Source organism: Lathyrus oleraceus, chromosome 5, assembly GCF_024323335.1.
Source record: "Lathyrus oleraceus cultivar Zhongwan6 chromosome 5, CAAS_Psat_ZW6_1.0, whole genome shotgun sequence".
Taxonomy (NCBI): domain Eukaryota; kingdom Viridiplantae; phylum Streptophyta; class Magnoliopsida; order Fabales; family Fabaceae; genus Lathyrus; species Lathyrus oleraceus.
Genome location: NC_066583.1, coordinates 124719609 through 124738463, shown reverse-complemented (window position 1 = coordinate 124738463; position 18855 = coordinate 124719609). Strand labels below are relative to the sequence as shown.

Below are 18855 nucleotides of genomic sequence, written 5' to 3'. Positions count from 1 at the left end.
CAGTTAAACACTTGTTGTACGCTTATATCTCAACAACTACTCAGTAAGCTCATACATCCTTCTTCCCCTAGCGAAGCCAGATGGTAGTCTTCAGCCAACAGGATTTTCCCTCAGTAGTAGTGGTAACACAAAAGCTATTCATTACAAATTCTATGGTGTGGATATCGAGGAGTCAAAGTCTATCTTTCACCAACAATCCTTATATCCTTACCTAATATTCACATTGCATATGCATCATAATTAAACAACCATACATTGCATTGCATACACCATGCATATCAAGCATTTTGCTACTCCTTACAATAACCATTTTTAATCACGAATAAATTTTCAATTATTTCTATATTTACTCCTCTTTCACCTGAACCCGAAAAGCTAAATGCAATTCGTACCTTCAGATTTAAGATGATTAAATAGGGGCAACTGTCATACCCTAAAATTTACCCTCCTTTTTTCCTTTTGCATAATTCATCTGCATACCTAAAATCATATCATGTATGACCCTTGCATTTGGTCATGGAATCACAAGCATGACCACATTGAGGTGTATATTTTAATATTAGGGTTTCATCTTGTTTTGCCTAACAAGTAACCCTAACTTCATTAAGAGATGACACTTGTTTGTTTCTTGTCATTCATGTAGGTATTCATTGATGCGTATTTTTCGCAAGTATACGAATGCGTCAGAGTAATATAAAAGATTATCGAATCCACAAAGACCAAGTGTCAATCTATCGTTATCTATTGTTATGGTGTTTATCTAAGTTAATCAAAATAGGGGTTTTTAGAGTGTGCAATGAAAAGTAAAGTATTAAATTAAATTCAATTAATAAAGACAGGCTCGAATGTAATTCACATAATCAATTAATAATCCAAGTACTTGCTAATAGAACTACTTATGGGCAGTGTTTCCTACTTTGAAAAGAACCAATTTAACAGGAACTGTCGCTTTCGCGTATTCAGAACCGAGTTGTACTCCCTAATCAAACCTTCTTATTGTCACTTATAAAAAGGCGCGCATTGCATTAGAGTAGTAAACCTATTTTTAAGAAATATAGTATCTTGACTAAGTTGAAAAATATTTTCACCTGGATTTCTCAACCAAAAGAGGTTCTCACGAACCAGACTCTAAACTTATAAACGCGTCCGAAAATAGTTTTAAAAGCACTTTTCTTCTTAAGTTAAAAACTCCTAATGGACTAAACAAAGCGCTTTCGCTGTATTTGAAATAGTTAAAAAACAACTAAGTTTAAATGATGTTGGACGGCTTTCGATCTTACCCAACGGAAATTAAGTGCGGGAAAACTTAAGTTGAAAGTCAAAATAGCCCTTAAGTGTTTCTACGAACAATTGTACGGATTATCGGTTCAATTACGGTCCTTACATTCTAACCTTATAGGTTTAGTTAGACATGGTAAAGTAAAGGTGCATTTTAATTTAAATAAAAGTAGTGCGAGTGCGGAAAATAAATAAAAGTAGTGCGAGTGCGGAAAGTAAATAAAAGTAGTGTGAGTGTGGAAAGTAAATAAAAGTAGTGCGAGTGCAGAAAGTAAATAAAAGTAGTGCGAGTGCGGAAAGTAAATAAAAGTAGTGCGGAAAGTAAATAAAAGTAGTGCGAGTGCGAGAAATAAATAAAATAGTGCGAGTGCGAGAAATAAATAAAGTAAAGACAGTGCGGGAAATAAATAAAGTAAAGACAGTGCAGGAAAGTAAAGTAGATAAAGGTAAAGCAATAAAAACCTGCTCCAATAGGAGGGTTGAATAAAGTGCGAAACGGAAATGAAAATGGCGGCAAGATTAACTTCCTTCCAAAGTGCTCCAAACTCGATTACAGACTCGATCACACAATTGTGGCAACACCCAATGTGAAGCGATTACCACTTTTACAATACTGAATATATGCCTAATTTGCAACTAAGTTTGCTCTAAGTTTGGATGGTTAAACAAATGAAATCGAGTCTCTATTTATAGGCAAGTAAAATAATGGAAATGACAAGGATGCCCTTCAGTTTGAAATTGGGAGGGAAAAGTTTTCTTCTTGTGGCGCCCGCCACAACACCATGGCGCCCGCCATAAGGGCAAATTATGGCGCCCAAGTGGAGATAGTGGGAAACGTGGCAGTTGAGGGAAGTTAAGTTGTGACACGTCATGGATGGACCTATGGCGCCAGCCACAGTGGGAGCCACAAGTGCAAAATGTTGAATTTTAGTCTTTTTAGCTCATTTTCACTCCTTTTCTCGATCGGGGCTCTGATTAGACTGAAAACCTGAAAACAAAGAGAAACATAGTAATAACATAACAAAATAACAATAAAACGACTAAAATGCATGCGAAATCGGAGTCGAAAATACGGTGAAATTCAGTGTCATCAAATTCTCCCACACTTAAACCCTTGTTTGTCCTCAAGCAAAACACTAAAAAGCTCATAGAAGAAAAACTGGTGTCAACGAGTGATTCGGGCTAGAAAGGTTTCTAAGTTCAAGTCGGGATGCAGTGATAGGTACTAACTGAGTGAAATAAGGGTATCGTGATGACACTTATCCGCAGACACGGACATAAACTCCATTCCTATATTAACCAACCCATATTATCCCATAATACCTAGGCCTACCTCTTCATCTCTTTTTGGGTCCTTTTCATTCAGGCGCAATCACATTAAGCCCGTTATTCATACATGCTTCATAGCAGAGTGACCTGTTAGTGATTATGATCCAAACATGGGGTTCCTGGCACATAAATTTGTGTAAACCCTTTTATTTGACCCAACTGCAGTTGTGGGGGATCGGATCGTAATCCGCCCTACCGAGTTCAGCGCCAGATACCTCTGAACCAACTAACAACAGGTGAGTTTTTCTTTTTCTTTTTCTTTTTGCAGCAAAATTTTACAAGTTTTTGGTTTAAATGACTTTGTGAGGGTCACCTATACCGGAGTTGCCTTTTCTTTTCTTTTATTTATTTCACTGGATCATTCACTTATGTTCATCGGTCCCCTACGTAGAGGTTGCTTCGGCCGGAGCTGACTGCTGGAATAAGCTACTGAGGACTATACTGAAATGATGATTAAGGTCATGGTATATGGGGTTTCGGGAGTGATTCCTATATTCATGAAGTCTATGGTGCTAAAATGATACTGATGTTTCAAGAAGTTCTCCCAAGTCACCACATCCCAACTCAAACCTGTCTTAAAGCCCAAAAAACTTTCAGAATAACACCGTTTTCTTTTGCAAATTTTTTTTTTGGTAGGGCTAAAGGAATGGGGAGATTAGAATGTACTAAAGATACACTATACTGGTGACTCGTCAGACTCATGCATTATCTAAAACACTCGGACTAAAAGCAAAATGAAACAAAGTAAACAACTAAAAAGCAATAAAAATAAACGATCTAACTAAAAACAACAAAGAAAAATAGAAAGCGATAAAATCTCCTCCCACACTTAAATCGAACATTGTCCCTAATGTTTCGAAATAAGATAAGGGGAGAGTCACCTGACATCCTACTGCTTACCACTGATGCCTTCGCCATCCTGAGGTGGACGACGGGATCGGCTGCGACGACGGTCTCTCTGATCCATCCTGGCCTGTAAGGCATCCTGAGCAGTCCTCACCTCTCGAAGGTTACCCAAAATGGAACCCTGAGTGGCTTTTATAAGCGCAGAGTGTTGACGGTGGTAGTTCCGCTGACGGGCTTGCTCGTTTGTGATCGTAAGCAGGGACTACACAACAGTCTCATAGGATCTATCTGTCCTCCGCTGCGATTCTTGCATGAAGCTCATGTTGTCCGCCAGTTGTTGCTGAATGGTAGAGAGTAGGTCATCACGCCTTTGCTCTCTAGCCATGTGGTCACGCCACATATCCTCTTCTGGAACGCAACGGCAAAAAATGCCATCTTTACCCCTTTTGAAAAGGAGCGGTTCGTTCCAATAAAAGTTTCTCACATCGTTGAAGAACTTCTTCTTGCGGTGGTAGTCAAGATCAGGGGGTACGATATCGGCAGCTAGGTAATTAACAAAGTCTGCATACCATGGTACGTTACTTACTGCTAAGGATTTTTGGAAGTGCTCATGAGGGCCTAGGCTATTGTCTTCAATGGTTTCTAGTCTAGCTATCAGTCTATCATAGGCAAAATCATCATTTATGGGTACGAAGTCTGGTTTCAGGTGTTCTAGCCTAGAAAGGTGATCAGCTACTACATTTCCAGTGCCTTTTTTATCCCTGATATCTAAATCAAACTCTTGTAGTAACAGAATCCATCGGAGTAACCTGGGCTTGGTATCTTTTTTACTTAATAGGTAACGAATGGCAGCATGATCAGTGTAAACTATAATTTTGGCTCCTACTAGATAAGATCTAAATTTGTCTATAGCAAAAACTACAGCGAGTAATTCCTTTTCAGTTGTTGCATGCGTCTAGGATCCTACTGGCATAATAAATTGCATGTAATTTTTTATCTTTCCTTTGTCCTAGAACGGCTCCAACCGCATAATCACTAGCGTCACACATTATCTCAAAAGGTTCTGACCAATCAGGGGGTTTCATAATGGGTGCTGATATTAACGCTTGCTTTAAAAGATTAAATGCTTCATTACATTTTCCATCGAAAATGAATTCAGCATCTTTCATTAAAAGGCCAGTTAAAGGTTTAGTTATTTTGGAGAAGTCCTTGATAAAACGCCGGTAGAATCCAGCGTGTCCAAGAAAACTTCGGACTTCTTGATAGTTTTTGGTGGTTTTAGATTCTCTATAACTTCTATCTTAGCTCTATCTACCTCTATACCTTTTTCGGAAACTATATGTCCTAAAACAATTCCTTCGGTTACCATGAAATGACATTTTTCCGAATTTAGCACGAGGTTTACCTCCACGCATCTCTCCAGGATTTTCTCAAGGTTAGCAAGAAAATTGTGGAAATCAAATCCGCAAACCGAGAAATCATCCATAAACACTTCCATGATACCATCTAGGTAATCTGCAAAGATTGACATCATGCAGCGTTGGAAAGTAGTTGGGGCGTTACAGAGGCCGAATGGCATTCGTCTGTAGGCAAAAGTTCCATAAGGGCATGTAAAGGTAGTTTTTTCTTGATCTTCGGGGTGGATAGGTATTTGGAAGAATCCAGAGTATCCATCTAGATAGCAGAAGTAAGAGTGTCTGGCTAGACGCTCCAACATCTGGTCTATAAATGGTAAAGGGAAATGATCCTTCCTGGTTGCTTTATTTAATTTTCTATAATCTATGCACATCCGCCATCCTCCTTCCATCCGTTTTGCTACATGTTCGCCTTTATCGTTTTGCACGACTGTGATGCCTCCCTTTTTAGGTACTACATGCACAGGGCTCACCCACTTACTATCTGAGATCTGGTAGATTATACCTGCCTCCAGTAACTTAAGAACTTCTTTTTTAACAACATCACTCATTATAGGGTTTATTCTTCTCTGATGTTCTCTGGAGGGTTTTGAATCTTCTTCGAGCGAAATCTGATGCATGCATACAGATGGGCTTATACCTTTCAGGTCAGAGATATTATATCCTAAGGCTGAGGGATATCTTCGTAAAACTTCTAAAAGTTGGTTTGTTTCCTCTTGGCTCAAGGTAGCACTGACTATAACTAGACGGTTTATCTCTTCATCGAGGAACTCATATCTCAGGTTCTTAGGCAGCCCCTTAAGTTCTAAGGTTGGTTTCTTAGGGCATGGCATAGGATCTGGGGTAAGGGATAAACCTTCGTAAAGGTTATCATCGATGTAGGGTTTCCTAAAGTCATCATCTTCCAGTATGAGAGTTGATGGTAACTTAATTGTTTTTATGATTTCTTCTTGTTCTAATTCCCTAACGCATTCATCAATGATATCTATAGCATAACATGCGTCTCCCATCACAGGTGCCATAAGAAATTTCGAAAGTATAAATTCTATTTTCTCGTCACCTACCTCAAAGGTCAACTTTCCTCTCTTGACATCTATTATGGCTCCTGCAGTTGATAAGAATGGTCTACCTAGAAGGATTGGTATATCATTGTCCTCTTTGATGTCCATGACAACAAAATCAGTAGGGATAAATAACTGACCTATCCTAACAGGGACATCTTCTAAAATGCCTATCGGATACTTAACAGATCTATCGGCTAACTGAAGTGACATCTTAGTAGGCTGTAATTCTCCTAAGTTTAACCTCTCACAAACTGCTAAAGGCATTAAGCTCACACTAGCTCCTAAGTCTATAAAAGCTTTTTCGATGACATGACTTCCCAAAAGACAAGGAATGGAGAAATTTCCAGGATCTTTATCTTTTTTGGCTAACTCATTCTCGGAAATAGAATTGCATTCCAAGGGCTTCAGATCGTCTAGTCTACGTTTGTTGGTAAGGATGTCTTTGAGAAACTTTGCATAAGAAGGTATTTGGGTGATGGCTTCTGTGAAAGGGATTTCTACGTGAAGTTTTTCTATAACCTTAATAAATTTCTGATATTGGTTATTGATTTGGGTTTGTTTGAGTCTTTGCGGATATGGTATAAGTGGTTTATATGGTGGGGGTGGTACGTAAGTTTTATCTTTAGGTTCTTCTCCTTTTTCTTGACCTTCCTGTTTTTCAGATTCCTCTGGTTCCTTTACTTTGTCCGTGGGTTCGGTATATTCCTTAGAAGTTTTGGGTTCGCTCAATCTTGGGTTTGGTGGCTCATCATAAGCGTTCCCACTTCGTAGGGTAATGGCATTGGCTTGTCCTCTCGGATTCTGTTGAGGTTGTCCAGGGAACTGTCCTCCAGGTGTGGTATGAGGGGCTTGGCTTAAAGCTACTTGAGAGATCTGGGTTTCAAGCATCTTGGTGTGAGTAACTATTTGGTCAACCTTGGTTCCTAACTGGGTAATCAGTTTGTTAACGTAAATGTTTTGGTTCATGAACTCTTTGTTTTTTAGGGTTTGAGCAGTGATAAAATTTTCCATAATTTTCTCAAGGCTCGGCTTTGGTGGTACAAGTTGCATAGGTTGATTTGGTCTTAGGGCTTGATAACCTGTTTGTCTTAGAGGTGCATTATTTTGGATAGGGTTATTGTTTTTATAGGAGAAGTTCGGGTGGTTCCTCCATCCTGGGTTATAGGTATTCGAATATGGGTTCCCTTGGGTATAGTTCACTTGCTCATAGTGGGTTTTGTTTAATAGACTGCATTCTGCAGATTGGTGTCCTTTGGTTCCACATATCTCACAATCCGACAAAACTGCAGCTGCAGTATTCGGGTTTATGCACATATGCTCGACCTTGAGGGCTAATGCGTCCATTTTAGCTTGCATCATGTCTATAGAGCTTAATTCGTGTACTCCTCCTTCGGCTTCCTTCTTCTCAACTGTTGCTCGTTCGACTCCCCATGATTGATGGTTTTGAGCCATATCTTCGATGAGGGCACTAGCTTCAGGATAAGGTTTGTTCATCAGCTCACCGCCTGCGGCAGCGTTGATGGTCATCTTAGTGTTATAGTGAAGTCCATATAGAAGGTCTGAATGATTAACCAATTTTCTAAACCATGATGTGGGCATGCTCTTAACAGCTTTTTATATCTCTCCCAAGCTTCGAACAACGATTCTCCTTGGTTCTGGGTAAATCTAGTTATATGGTTTCGAAGAACGGCGGTCTTACTTGGGGGAAAGTATCTAGCAAGGAATACTCTTCTAAGGTTATCCCAAGTTGTAATGGAATTGGGTGGAAGGGAATCTAACCATGATTGGGCTTTATCTCTGAGGGAAAAAGAGAATAATCGTAAACGGATAGCCTCAGAAGAAGCTCCATTGGTTTTAAAAGTGTCTGCTAATTGGAGAAAGATTTTTAAATGTTGGTTTGGGTTCTCAGTAGCGAGACCTGCGAATTGTCTTTGTTGCACTAGTTGCAACAGGGAAGGTTTAAGTTCGAAATTATTAGCTGGGATGGTTGGGTTTACTATACTAGAACTAGGTTCTTCGTTGGATGGTTGGGCGAAATCCTTAAGAGGTCTTTGGTTTTGATCTTCGGCCATAGCTCTCCTAATTCTATGGAAAAATAAACGTGCGCGAGCGTAATGTTCAGGTTCGGCCAGAGGGTATTCTAAGCTTCCGGTGCTGCGAGTTCTTCGCATTGACCAGCGGGTAATAACCTAAGTCTAAACGATATAACAACAGGGTACGAAATTTGACGAAATTGATCCCCGGCAACGGCGCCAAAAACTTGATGCGTGCTTTTCGCAAGTATACGAACGCGTCAGAGTAATATAAAAGATTATCGAATCCACAGAGACCAAGTGTCAATCTATCGCTATCTATTGTTATGGTGTTTATCTAAGGTAATCAAAATAGGGGTTTTTAGAGTGTGCAATGAAAAGTAAAGTATTAAATTAAATTCAATTAATAAAGACAGACTCGAATGTAATTCACATAATCAATTAATAATCCAAGTACTTGCTAATAGAACTACTTATGGGCAGTGTTTCCTACTTTGAAAAGAACCAATTTAACAGGAACTGTTGCTTTCGCGTATTCAGAACCGAGTTGTACTCCCTAATCAAACCCTCTTATTGTCACTTATAAAAAGGCGCGCATTGCGTTAGAGTAGTAAACCTATTTTTAAGAAATATAGTATCTTGACTAAGTTGAAAAGTATATTAACCTGAATTTCTCAACCAAAAGAGGTTCTCACGAACTAGACTCTAAACTTATAAACGCGTCCGAAAATAGTTTTAAAATCACTTTTCTTCTTAAGTTAAAAACTCCTAATGGACTAAACAAAGCGCTTTCGCTGTATTTGAAATAGTTAAAAAACAACTAAGTTTAAATGACGTTGGACGGCTTTCGATCTTACCCAACGGAAATTAAGTGCGGGAAAACATAAGTTGAAAGTCAAAATAGCCCTTAAGTGTTTCTACGAACAATTGTACGGATTATCGGTTCAATTACGGTCTTTACATTCTAACCTTATAGGTTTAGTTAGACATGGTAAAGTAAAGGTGCATTTTAATTTAAATAAAAGTAGTGCGAGTGCGGAAAGTAAATAAAAGTAGTGCGAGTGCGGAAAGTAAATAAAAGTAGTGCGAGTGCGGAAAGTAAATAAAAGTAGTGCGAGTGCGAGAAATAAATAAAGTAGTGCGAGTGCGAGAAATAAATAAAGTAAAGACAGTGCGGGAAATAAATAAAGTAAAGATAGTGCGGGAAAGTAAAGTAGATAAAGGTAAAGCAATAAAAACCTGCTCCAATCGGAGGGTTGAATAAAGTGCGAAACGGAAATGAAAATGGCGGCAGGATTAACTTCCTTCCAAAGTGCTCCAAACTCGATTAAAGACTCGATCACACAATTGTGGCAACACCCCAATGTGAAGCGATTACCACTTTTACAATACTGAATATATGCCTAATTTGCAACTAAGTTTGCTCTAAGTTTGGATGGTTAAACAAATGAAACCGAGTCTCTATTTATAGGCAAGTAAAATAATGGAAATGACAAGGATGCCCTTCAGTTTGAAATTGGGAGGGAAAAGTTTTCTTCTTATGGCGCCCGCCACAACACCATGGCGCCCGCCATAAGGGAAAATTGTGGCGCCCAAGTGGAGATAGTGGGAAACGTTGCAGTTGAGGGAAGTTGAGCTGTGACACGTCATGACTGGACCTATGGCGCCAACCACAATGGGAGCCACAAGTGCAAAATGCTGAATTTTAGTCTTTTTAGCTCATTTTCACTCCTTTTCTCGATCGGGGCTCTGATTAGACTGAAAACCTAAAAACAAAGAGAAACATAGTAATAACATAACAAAATAACAATAAAACCACTAAAATGCATGCGAAATCGGAGTCGAAAATACGGTGAAATTCAGTGTCATCAGTCATGAAGGTGTGAAAAACACAAGAAATGCGGGTTTGAATTGGATTTTACAAAACAAAATCTTTTTACTAACTCAAGAACACCACTTAAAAGTTAATAACAAAAAGATAAAACACAAGTATTTTTATCCTAGTTCGCTTGAAACTCAAAGCTACTCCAGTCTACCCGTCAATGTGATTTTGCCTTATACACAAGGACTTTATCCACTATAATCAACATATTACAATAATCATAAAGAATAACCTTTTTTGTCTTCTCAAGGATCTGACTATACCCTAGTCTCCTTAAGGACTCACAAAGAACAACTTTCTTTATCTTCTCAAGGATCCGACTATATCCTAGTCTCCTTAAGTAATCAAATAAATAGTTTAAATAGTATTTTGTGTGTTACAAGTTGCTTCTACACAAGCATAGTTTACACAAATGATAAACAAATACTTAAAGAAAAACTGTGTACAAAAGTTGATAGCTTTTCACAAAGAAATAGACTTGTCAAAATTGTTTTAGCACCAACATTTTCTTCAAGTCTCCAAGTCTCACTTATATAACATAAGAAGAAGACAGTTGGAGGGGAAAATGGGGAAAGCTCATGGAGAGGATGTCCATAGTTGGATGGTGTAAGGAGTGATACTTCGTATTGTCCTTCACCCATAAAATCAGTGACACATGTGATGTATAGTATTGTCATTGCCCACGAACTCAGGTAGTGGAAATGATATTTTATTTGTACTATGTACTATTTGATCACGTGCCCATTTGATCTTATCTTCAAGTTCAATTGCTTGTGATGAAAGTTGATGAAGCATGAAATGAAGAAACATAAAGTTGGATTCATAAACTTCAGAATCTTTGGTCAGAACCTTGAAAACATCAGTAGTCTGCCTTGAGCTCTTGAGTATCTTCAGAATCTTCAATGTCTTTAGAATCTACAGTCAGAACCTTGATAACCTTAACGTCTAACTTGAGATCTTCAAAATATTCAACTAAGTAACATCACTTCAAAAGCTTGTCATTCTTCAGAAGTTTAATGATCAGAGTCATGTCCAGAAGAATAAGTTGAGAGAATGTTGCAACAACAACATAATGTTTCCTCAAAAGCTTCTCAGGAGTGAATCAACACAGAAGCAGAAAGATCATTGCAGCAACAACATTGAACATCTTTCAAAACTTCTTATGACTAGCGCATAAAATAAATTGGAACTCATTATTCAGAAATTAATGATGTTGTACGTCATATACTTAGAATTAGAACTGGTTGTTAAAGCTACACAGTAACAAACCGTTAGGGTACCAAAATTGTTCTCACATAAATACAATATTGTTACCATCAAAACTCAAGGTATAAATGCAAAACCAAATCTTGTTCTAACAATCTCCCCCTTTTTGATGATGACAAAAACATGTATTTTGATGAACAATTTTGTACAGGGTAATCAAAGAAGGATACATCTTATAGAAGCACAAAGCTCCCCTTGAGATGTATACTCCTAAAATGATAAAATCAAAATGAAAGAACACTTTCCTGATTCACCTTTTTGAAGTACCAGAGTGATCTTCAATTAAAATCTGGTTTATCTTAAGAAGTTGCTTGATGTTGACCAGAGCACTGGTTGGTTAACATCAACATTCTGATGATCTTCACTTCAGAAGCTTGCTTGAATTCTTTTAAAGAAGCTTCAAAACTGGTTATCTTCAGAAGCTTGAATTCTATTTCTCTTGAAATTCTCTTTAGGAGCTAGATTACTTTTAAAGAACGAATCTCTTTGAAAGGAAATTTCAGAACCTGGTTAAGAATTCTTATTAAAAACTTGATTTCCAAATCTGATTACTATAGAGGTTATACTTCCTCATAGCTAGATGCCAAAAATTTCGAATTCTTAAAAACTTGATGCCAAGCACCTAATGTTCCAAGTTCAGAACATCATCTAATTCTCAATCATCATCATGAAGGTTTTTTTAGACTCATATAGTAGACCATTTCTTCATAAACTAGTAACTTACATTCCGATCTTTGAAACTTCATAAGAGCTTATGATGTTTAAACTTAACTATTCTGGTCTTTGAATGTAACCCTACAAAATCAGTTAACAAACTATTCTTCGAAGTAGTTGTTAGCAAAAAACATTAAGGAATGTTTGGGTTCATAGTTAGGAATTTAGGCATATCAAAATTTATTACAATTCTTCCCCTTAGATATGTTTCTCCCTATTTGTCATCAATCAAAAAGACATAGACAAATAAAAAATAAATGGAAACAAACAAACACGATTTTCATTGATCAATGCCAACAGGCAGAAAAGATACAATCAGAAACAGTAAAACACTTAAAAGAAAATAAAAAAAATTTAAAATAAAGTTCCAAGAGTTCTAAGGAGGAGGCGGAGGAAGTCTGGATAATATCATCTGAAACATCATTTCTTGTATGTCCAGGCGTTCTTTGACCAGAGCATTATTAACTTTTATCTCATCAATGTTCTTCCGAAGCGCATCCGGAATTTCTCTAGAAGAAGTTCCTTCAAAGTGTTGATGAAGAGAAACTTTAATTTGTTGATCTTCAAAAACAACAGGTTGTATAACAACTTATACCATATCACCTTTTGGATGTCCAAAATCTACCTCAGTATCCTGAACAACTTCCTGAACCACTTCCTGAATAACTTCCTTAACCTCCGGAGCAGGAAGACACAACGGTGCATTTCGTAACTTCCAGATTTCCATTAAGGGAACAAACCAGAACGGAAGTTTCTTTCAGATACTTTATACCCGAAGTTATTTAGCTTAGAGATTTTGGAGTTAATCCACCGTATATAGGCTTCCCAAGCAGAATCACTTTCAGTCGGATTTGCTGAAGAACGACTAGTTGTCATAGCTTAATGCAGACGACTTCTTCAAACTGACTTAAACTTTCTTATAATCTTACCAATATTGGGAGTATGTTTAGATGGTTTTGGGATTCTGATAGAAAAGTTTATTCCAGTTTCATCATGATCAGGGCCATAAAGAGTTGGAAGTATTGGGAAAAATATCGGAGATATTTCTGAATCAGATACTACTAGTTCAGGTTCAAAATTGAACATGCCTTCAAAAGTACCCTCAGATCTATGGTTTTCATAAGCTCTCGAGGGAGATGTTCTAGGGGTTGTTATCTTTAGATTTTCTGTGTGGGGAGCAGAAACAGATGAAGGTGGAATGGGTAAAGATTGTAACTGTGAAGGAGGTGGTGTTAATGGTATCTGTTGTTGTTGCAACTGAGTTTCAGAAACTTTAGGAGTTTCCGTAACAGGTTCTATGATGGACGTTTCTATGGGAGGTGGAAGTAAAATATTATCAGAAATTGGTTGGAAAGAAATTGGTTGAGAAATGGTGGTGGTGATGGTGTTGGTAAGATTCTTTCAGAAATTATAGAATCAGAAACAATAAGATTGCTAGCTTCAAGAAGCTTACCAGAAGTAGTAGTTTCATAAGCTTTAGAAGATTTTTGGATAACACTAGACGTGTCCTTCAGAAGCATTTCTTTCTGGTGCTCACTGAGAGGCATCTCATCTTCATCCAAAAATACAACAACTTTCTTCTTCTTTTGAGGCCTTGAAGATCCTTCTTCTCTTGAATCATTCTTCCTTTTCCTATGAAAATTTGAATAAGTTTCTGGTAGATTGAAAGGATCAACCAATGGTTCAATTCCATCCTTCAGACAACTTTCCATATAATATGCCATAACTCCAGGAGGATCAATCTTGGTGAAGATTGGGAAGTTGTCTACTGGAATCCTCATTCCATAGATATCATCCTTTAAGGGAATGAAATTTGGCCTTACTACCTTAGAGATGATACCCATGCTCTTGAGATTCTTCCCCCCAGAAGATCTTTCTAGCATCCTTCACTAGTTCATCAGTCAAAACACTAACCAGAAGGTCATCCACCATATCATTCTCAACAAGAATATCAGAAATAAGCCTTCCATTTGGAATGAACTTACTTTTGATTTTCTTTGAAGAACCACCAGTTCTGGATTTTCTGATTGAATCCCTCAAAAATTTGAACAAAATAGAAGGAAGTGCCAGCTTGAGACCCTATTCTAGAAATAATAGCATAAACTTTTGACGAGTGTTGACATAGTCAGAACTACTTGTGCTAGATCTATGATGAATGCAACCCATAATGATCTTGAACCAAACTATTGGATTATTGATTAAATCCTTGGCACTAGGAGTTTTATCATTATCAAGATTAATTCCAACCTTAAAGATGACAAAGGCAATTATTGCTTCTCTCTTCTTATTAGTTTTGACACTGTGAATTATTTTTCCTTTTCTATTGTGCGAGATTAACTCAGGAATGGATTTTTCAGTGATGATGATCTTCCTGTTCATAACATATGAAGTTATCGTTTCCTTTTCCGCATTAGCATGCACCAAAGACTGCTTCACCAGTACTGGATAAATAGGACCATATAGCCTTTCAAAGAAGCCCTTCCATTCTTGGACTTCCAATGTTTCAAAGAAATTGAAACCACTGTCCTTCAGGTTTTTGAAGTCCACAATAGTCTCACAAAGCACCATTAACTCATTAACGAGAGTATTTAGAGTTAACTCAATAATCCCTCCATAACTAGATGATTTTTATTAGCCATGGAGTGATTGGGAGATTGTTGTTGTTGAGGAGCAGCCATTGATGAAGTTGTAGGAGACGATGAAAAGTTGTAGAGAAATGTTTTAGGTTTGAAAGAAGAAAGTGTGGGAATAATGTACGCGTAGTGTGACAATATGCATGAAGTGGGTTTAACCTAATTCTAAGAAATGTTAAACCCAATGTGTCACGCCATTATCACGCATGCTCAAAAAGTGGGACAATTGTCACCACTTAGAACCCCATGATATCAAACAATATGATAACCATTTAATGCAACAATTATTCAGAATCAGGAAGACAAATTGATAAGATTGTTTCTGATCAAAACCTTTCTGATTCATGAAACTTTTTCACTTCAGAAAGCTCATGTTTCAGAGTCAACTCTAATCTAGAGTTTTGAAGACTTAAACATTCTGAAATACATATTTTCATTCTGAACATAAATCCATAAACAAATTTCTCAGAATGAAAATGAATCTATCTTCCGGAAGGGGTTTTGTAAAGATACTAGCCCATTGATGGTCTGTATCAACAAATTTTGGGTAAAAGGCAAGATAGGATTCTTAGACAAACATATAACATAAGTATCATCATAGAGAATAGGAATGTTAATCTCGAATATCTGATAATCTTCCAACTGACTCTTCATCCAGAGTATCTGAATTTTGCATCTAGAAGCTGCAATATATTCAACTTCGGTTGTTGAAAGCACAATTGTTGATTGTCTCTTATTGGACCATGAGATCAGATTGTTTCCTAAAAATTGACAACTTCCAGAAGTACTTTTCCTTTCTATTCTATCTCCAGCATAGTCAGCATCATAATAGCCTACTAATTTATATTCACTTGATTTTCTATAAAACAAACCAAGGTTAGTAGTACATTTCATATATCTAAAGATACTCTTAATAACAATTAAGTGAGTCTCCATAGGATCTGATTGGAAGCGAGCACATAAGTAGACACTGAATAAAATATCAGTTCTATAAGCGGTAGGATAAAGGAGAGAGCCTATCATACCTCTGAATAGCTTCTGATTTACCTTACTACTTACCTCTTCTTTCTCCAGAATACATGTAGGATGCATTGAAGTCTTTGTTTTCTTGCATTCTGACAAGTTGAAATTCTTCAGAAGTTCCTTTGTATATTTGCTCTAATGAATATACTTTCCTTTTGAATGTTGATCAATATGAATACCCAAAAAGAACTTGAGTTCTCCCATCAGACTCATTTAAAATTCTGCCTGCATTGACTTAGCAAAATCCTTGCACAATGAAGCATTAGCAGAACCAAAAATAATATCATCGACATAAATTTGCACAACCAGAATATCATTCTTAAAGGTTTTGCAAAAGAGAGTTGTGTCCATTTTCCCCCTGGTAAAGTTATTTTCCAAAAGGAAGTTACTTAGTCTATCATACTAAGCTCTGGGAGCTCGTTTCAGACCATATAATGACTGTTTTCAATTTATAATCAAATTCAAGATTTTGAGAGCTTTCAAAACCAGAAGTTTGGTGAACATATACTTCTTCAGAAATATATCCATTTAAGAATGCACTCTTAACATCCATATGATAAAGGATGATATTATGATTAACTTCAAACAACATTAAAAGATGAATAAACTCTAACCTGGAAAATGGAGAAAAGGTTTTTGTATAGTCTATACCTTCTTGTTGACTATAACCTTGTGCTACCAGTCGAGCCTTGTTTCTGACAACTTCTCCCTTTTCATTGAGCTTGTTTCCGAAGACCCATCTAGTTCCAATAATATGGAAAGCCTTTGGTTTCTGAACAAGATCCCAAACATCGTTTCATGTGAATTGATTCACTTCTTCTTGCATAGTCAGAATCCGTTCATTATCCAGAAGAGCTTTATCGATAAATGTGGGTTCTATCAGAGATACTAAACCTAGAAGATTTTCTTCAAAAGGTTTGAATGAAGATCTAGTTCTGAATGAAGCGTCTTTATCTCCCAGAATCAATTCTTCAGAATGTGAAGTTCTTGGTCTACTATTCTTCTTATTGAGTTGGACCAACGACAACTTCTGGTTGAGTCGATTCTGAGTCATTTGCTTCAGTTTCTTTAGATTTTCCTTTTGAGTCTTTTTCTCCAGAATCAGTATCCTTGGATTCTAAAAGATTGATCTTTAAATCTGCAAATTTTTCAACTATATTTGACTTTTCAGGGTCAAGCTTATCATTGAATCTAACATGAATTGATTCTTCAATAATTCGTGTTTCAGTGTTAAAGATTCTTTAGCCTTTAGAGCGTTAAGAATATCCTAACAATAAACACTTTTGTGCTTTAGAATCAAACTTGCCAAGACTCTCTTTAGTGTTCAACATAAAGCAGTCACAACCAAAAGGGTGAAAGTAAGAAATGTTGGGCTGTCTGTTCTTCCACAATTCATAGGGAGTCTTACCCAGAATAGGTCTAATAGAAACCCTATTCTGAATGTAACAAGTTGTGTTAACTGCTTCTGCCCAAAAATGCTTAGCCATGTCAGTTTCTCGGATCATGGTGCGAGCCATTTCTTGCAAAGTCCTATTCTTCCTTTTTACAACCCCATTTTTTGTGGAGTTCTAGGACAGGAGAAATAATGGGAAATACCATTTGCATCAAAAATATTTTCAAAAAATTTATTTTCAAATTCGCCACCATGATCACTTCTGACTCTGACTATTTTGCAGTTCATTTCTGTTTGCACTAGTGAGCAGAAAATAGAGAACACAAAATGTGACACATCCTTGTGTTTCAAGAACTTTACCCATGTCCATAGACTATAATCATCAAGGATGACCAATCCATACTTCTTTCCATTAATAGAGGCAATTTTCACTGGTCCAAACAAATCAATATGCAGAAGTTCTAACGGTCTAGAGGTAGAAACAACAATTTTCCTTTGAAAGATGTTTTAAAAAACTTGCCTTTCTGACATGCTTCATAAAGAGCATCTGAAGCAAAATTTAGGTTGGGTAAGCTTCTGACTAATCCAAGCTTATTTAGCTGAGAAATCCTTCTCATGATAACATGTCCCAAACGTATGTACCATACCCGTTGCTCCTCTATAGTAGACATTAGACATTGATCCTCAAGATTAGAAAGTCTGATTTTATAAATGTTGTTCTTTCTCTTTCCGTTAAAAAGGATTGTACCATCTTTCTGACTAACAACCTTACGAGACTTTTGATTAAAAATGATATCATAACCATTGTCACTAAGTTGACTAATAGGCAATAGGTTATGCATCAGACCATCAACCAAAAGAACATTAGTAATAGAAGGAAGCTTATAATTACCAATAGTTCTAGAGCCAATGATCTTTCCTTTCTGGTTTCCTCTGAAACCAATGAAGCCTCTAGGCTTAAGTTCCAAATCATGGAACAGAAACCTTCTACTCGTTATATGTCGTGAGCATCCACTGTCCATGTATCATGGATGATGTTTTAGCTGAGATGATAAGGATGTCTGCAACATAAATCATTTTATCCTTAGGTACACACCTTTTGGGTCCTCTCTTGTTAGTTTTTCTAGAGTTTCTTACAACCTTTGGTCTTTGTGCAGAAGGATAATCATGGGAAATTTGTGCATGATACTTAGGTTTCAGAACTGAGTTCTTACCCTTTGTATGTTTGTGTGTCTGGGCAGATATATAAAGCTCAGTGCCAGCAGGCATGAAATGCATATATAGAGGTTTTGGTTTAACCTTCTGACTTCCATCAGGTTTTATAGTTTCTATACAACCTAAACCTTTCTTGCCATTTCTGCTAACTCCATAAATCAAAGAAACCATTTTACTTTTATCTATGCTTTTAGCTAGAAAGTACTGGAATGCTCTGTCATATCTAATGACGCAATCAGAACCAGAAGCTTTCGAGACTACTTCCTCCTATCATTTTGAAAATTTTCTTTTCAAAGCATAGTTGTTACTTTCTAAAGAAAATACTTTTTAATTTAGAGAGGAAATATCTTTCTCAAGCTCACTACGAGTTTCAAAAGTAACTACTTGGACTTGTTTAAGGTCCTTGTACTTACTTTGAAGACTATGGTACTTTACCAGCATTTAAGAGAGACAAGATTTAAGATCAGAACGAGATATGTTAGAAAATACCTCTTCAAAATTAGAGTCTAATTCTGATTCTGTCAGCACCTTGTCTTTTGGTTCTTCAGAACCTTCTGGGTCATTTGTAGTTGCCATCAATGCAACATTGGATTTTTCTTTGTCAGAATCTTCTTCTTCGGATTCTGAGTCATCCCATGTAGCCATCAGCCCCTTCTTGCCTTTAGAAAAATTCTTCTTAGGCCTTCTATCCTTTTTCATCTTAGGACAATCACTTTTGTAGTGACCTGGATCCTTGCACTCAAAGCAGGTAACTTCTTTTCCAG

At 37.0% G+C, this 18855-nt stretch overlaps 1 non-coding gene across 1 annotated transcript; it reads left to right on the top strand.

Annotated features, from left to right (window-relative positions):
* Positions 1 to 7513: 7513 nt before the first annotated feature.
* Positions 7514 to 7620, top strand: LOC127088939 (small nucleolar RNA R71). Its single transcript, XR_007790740.1, has one exon. It is a non-coding gene; the product is annotated as a small nucleolar RNA R71 (small nucleolar RNA).
* Positions 7621 to 18855: the final 11235 nt, after the last annotated feature.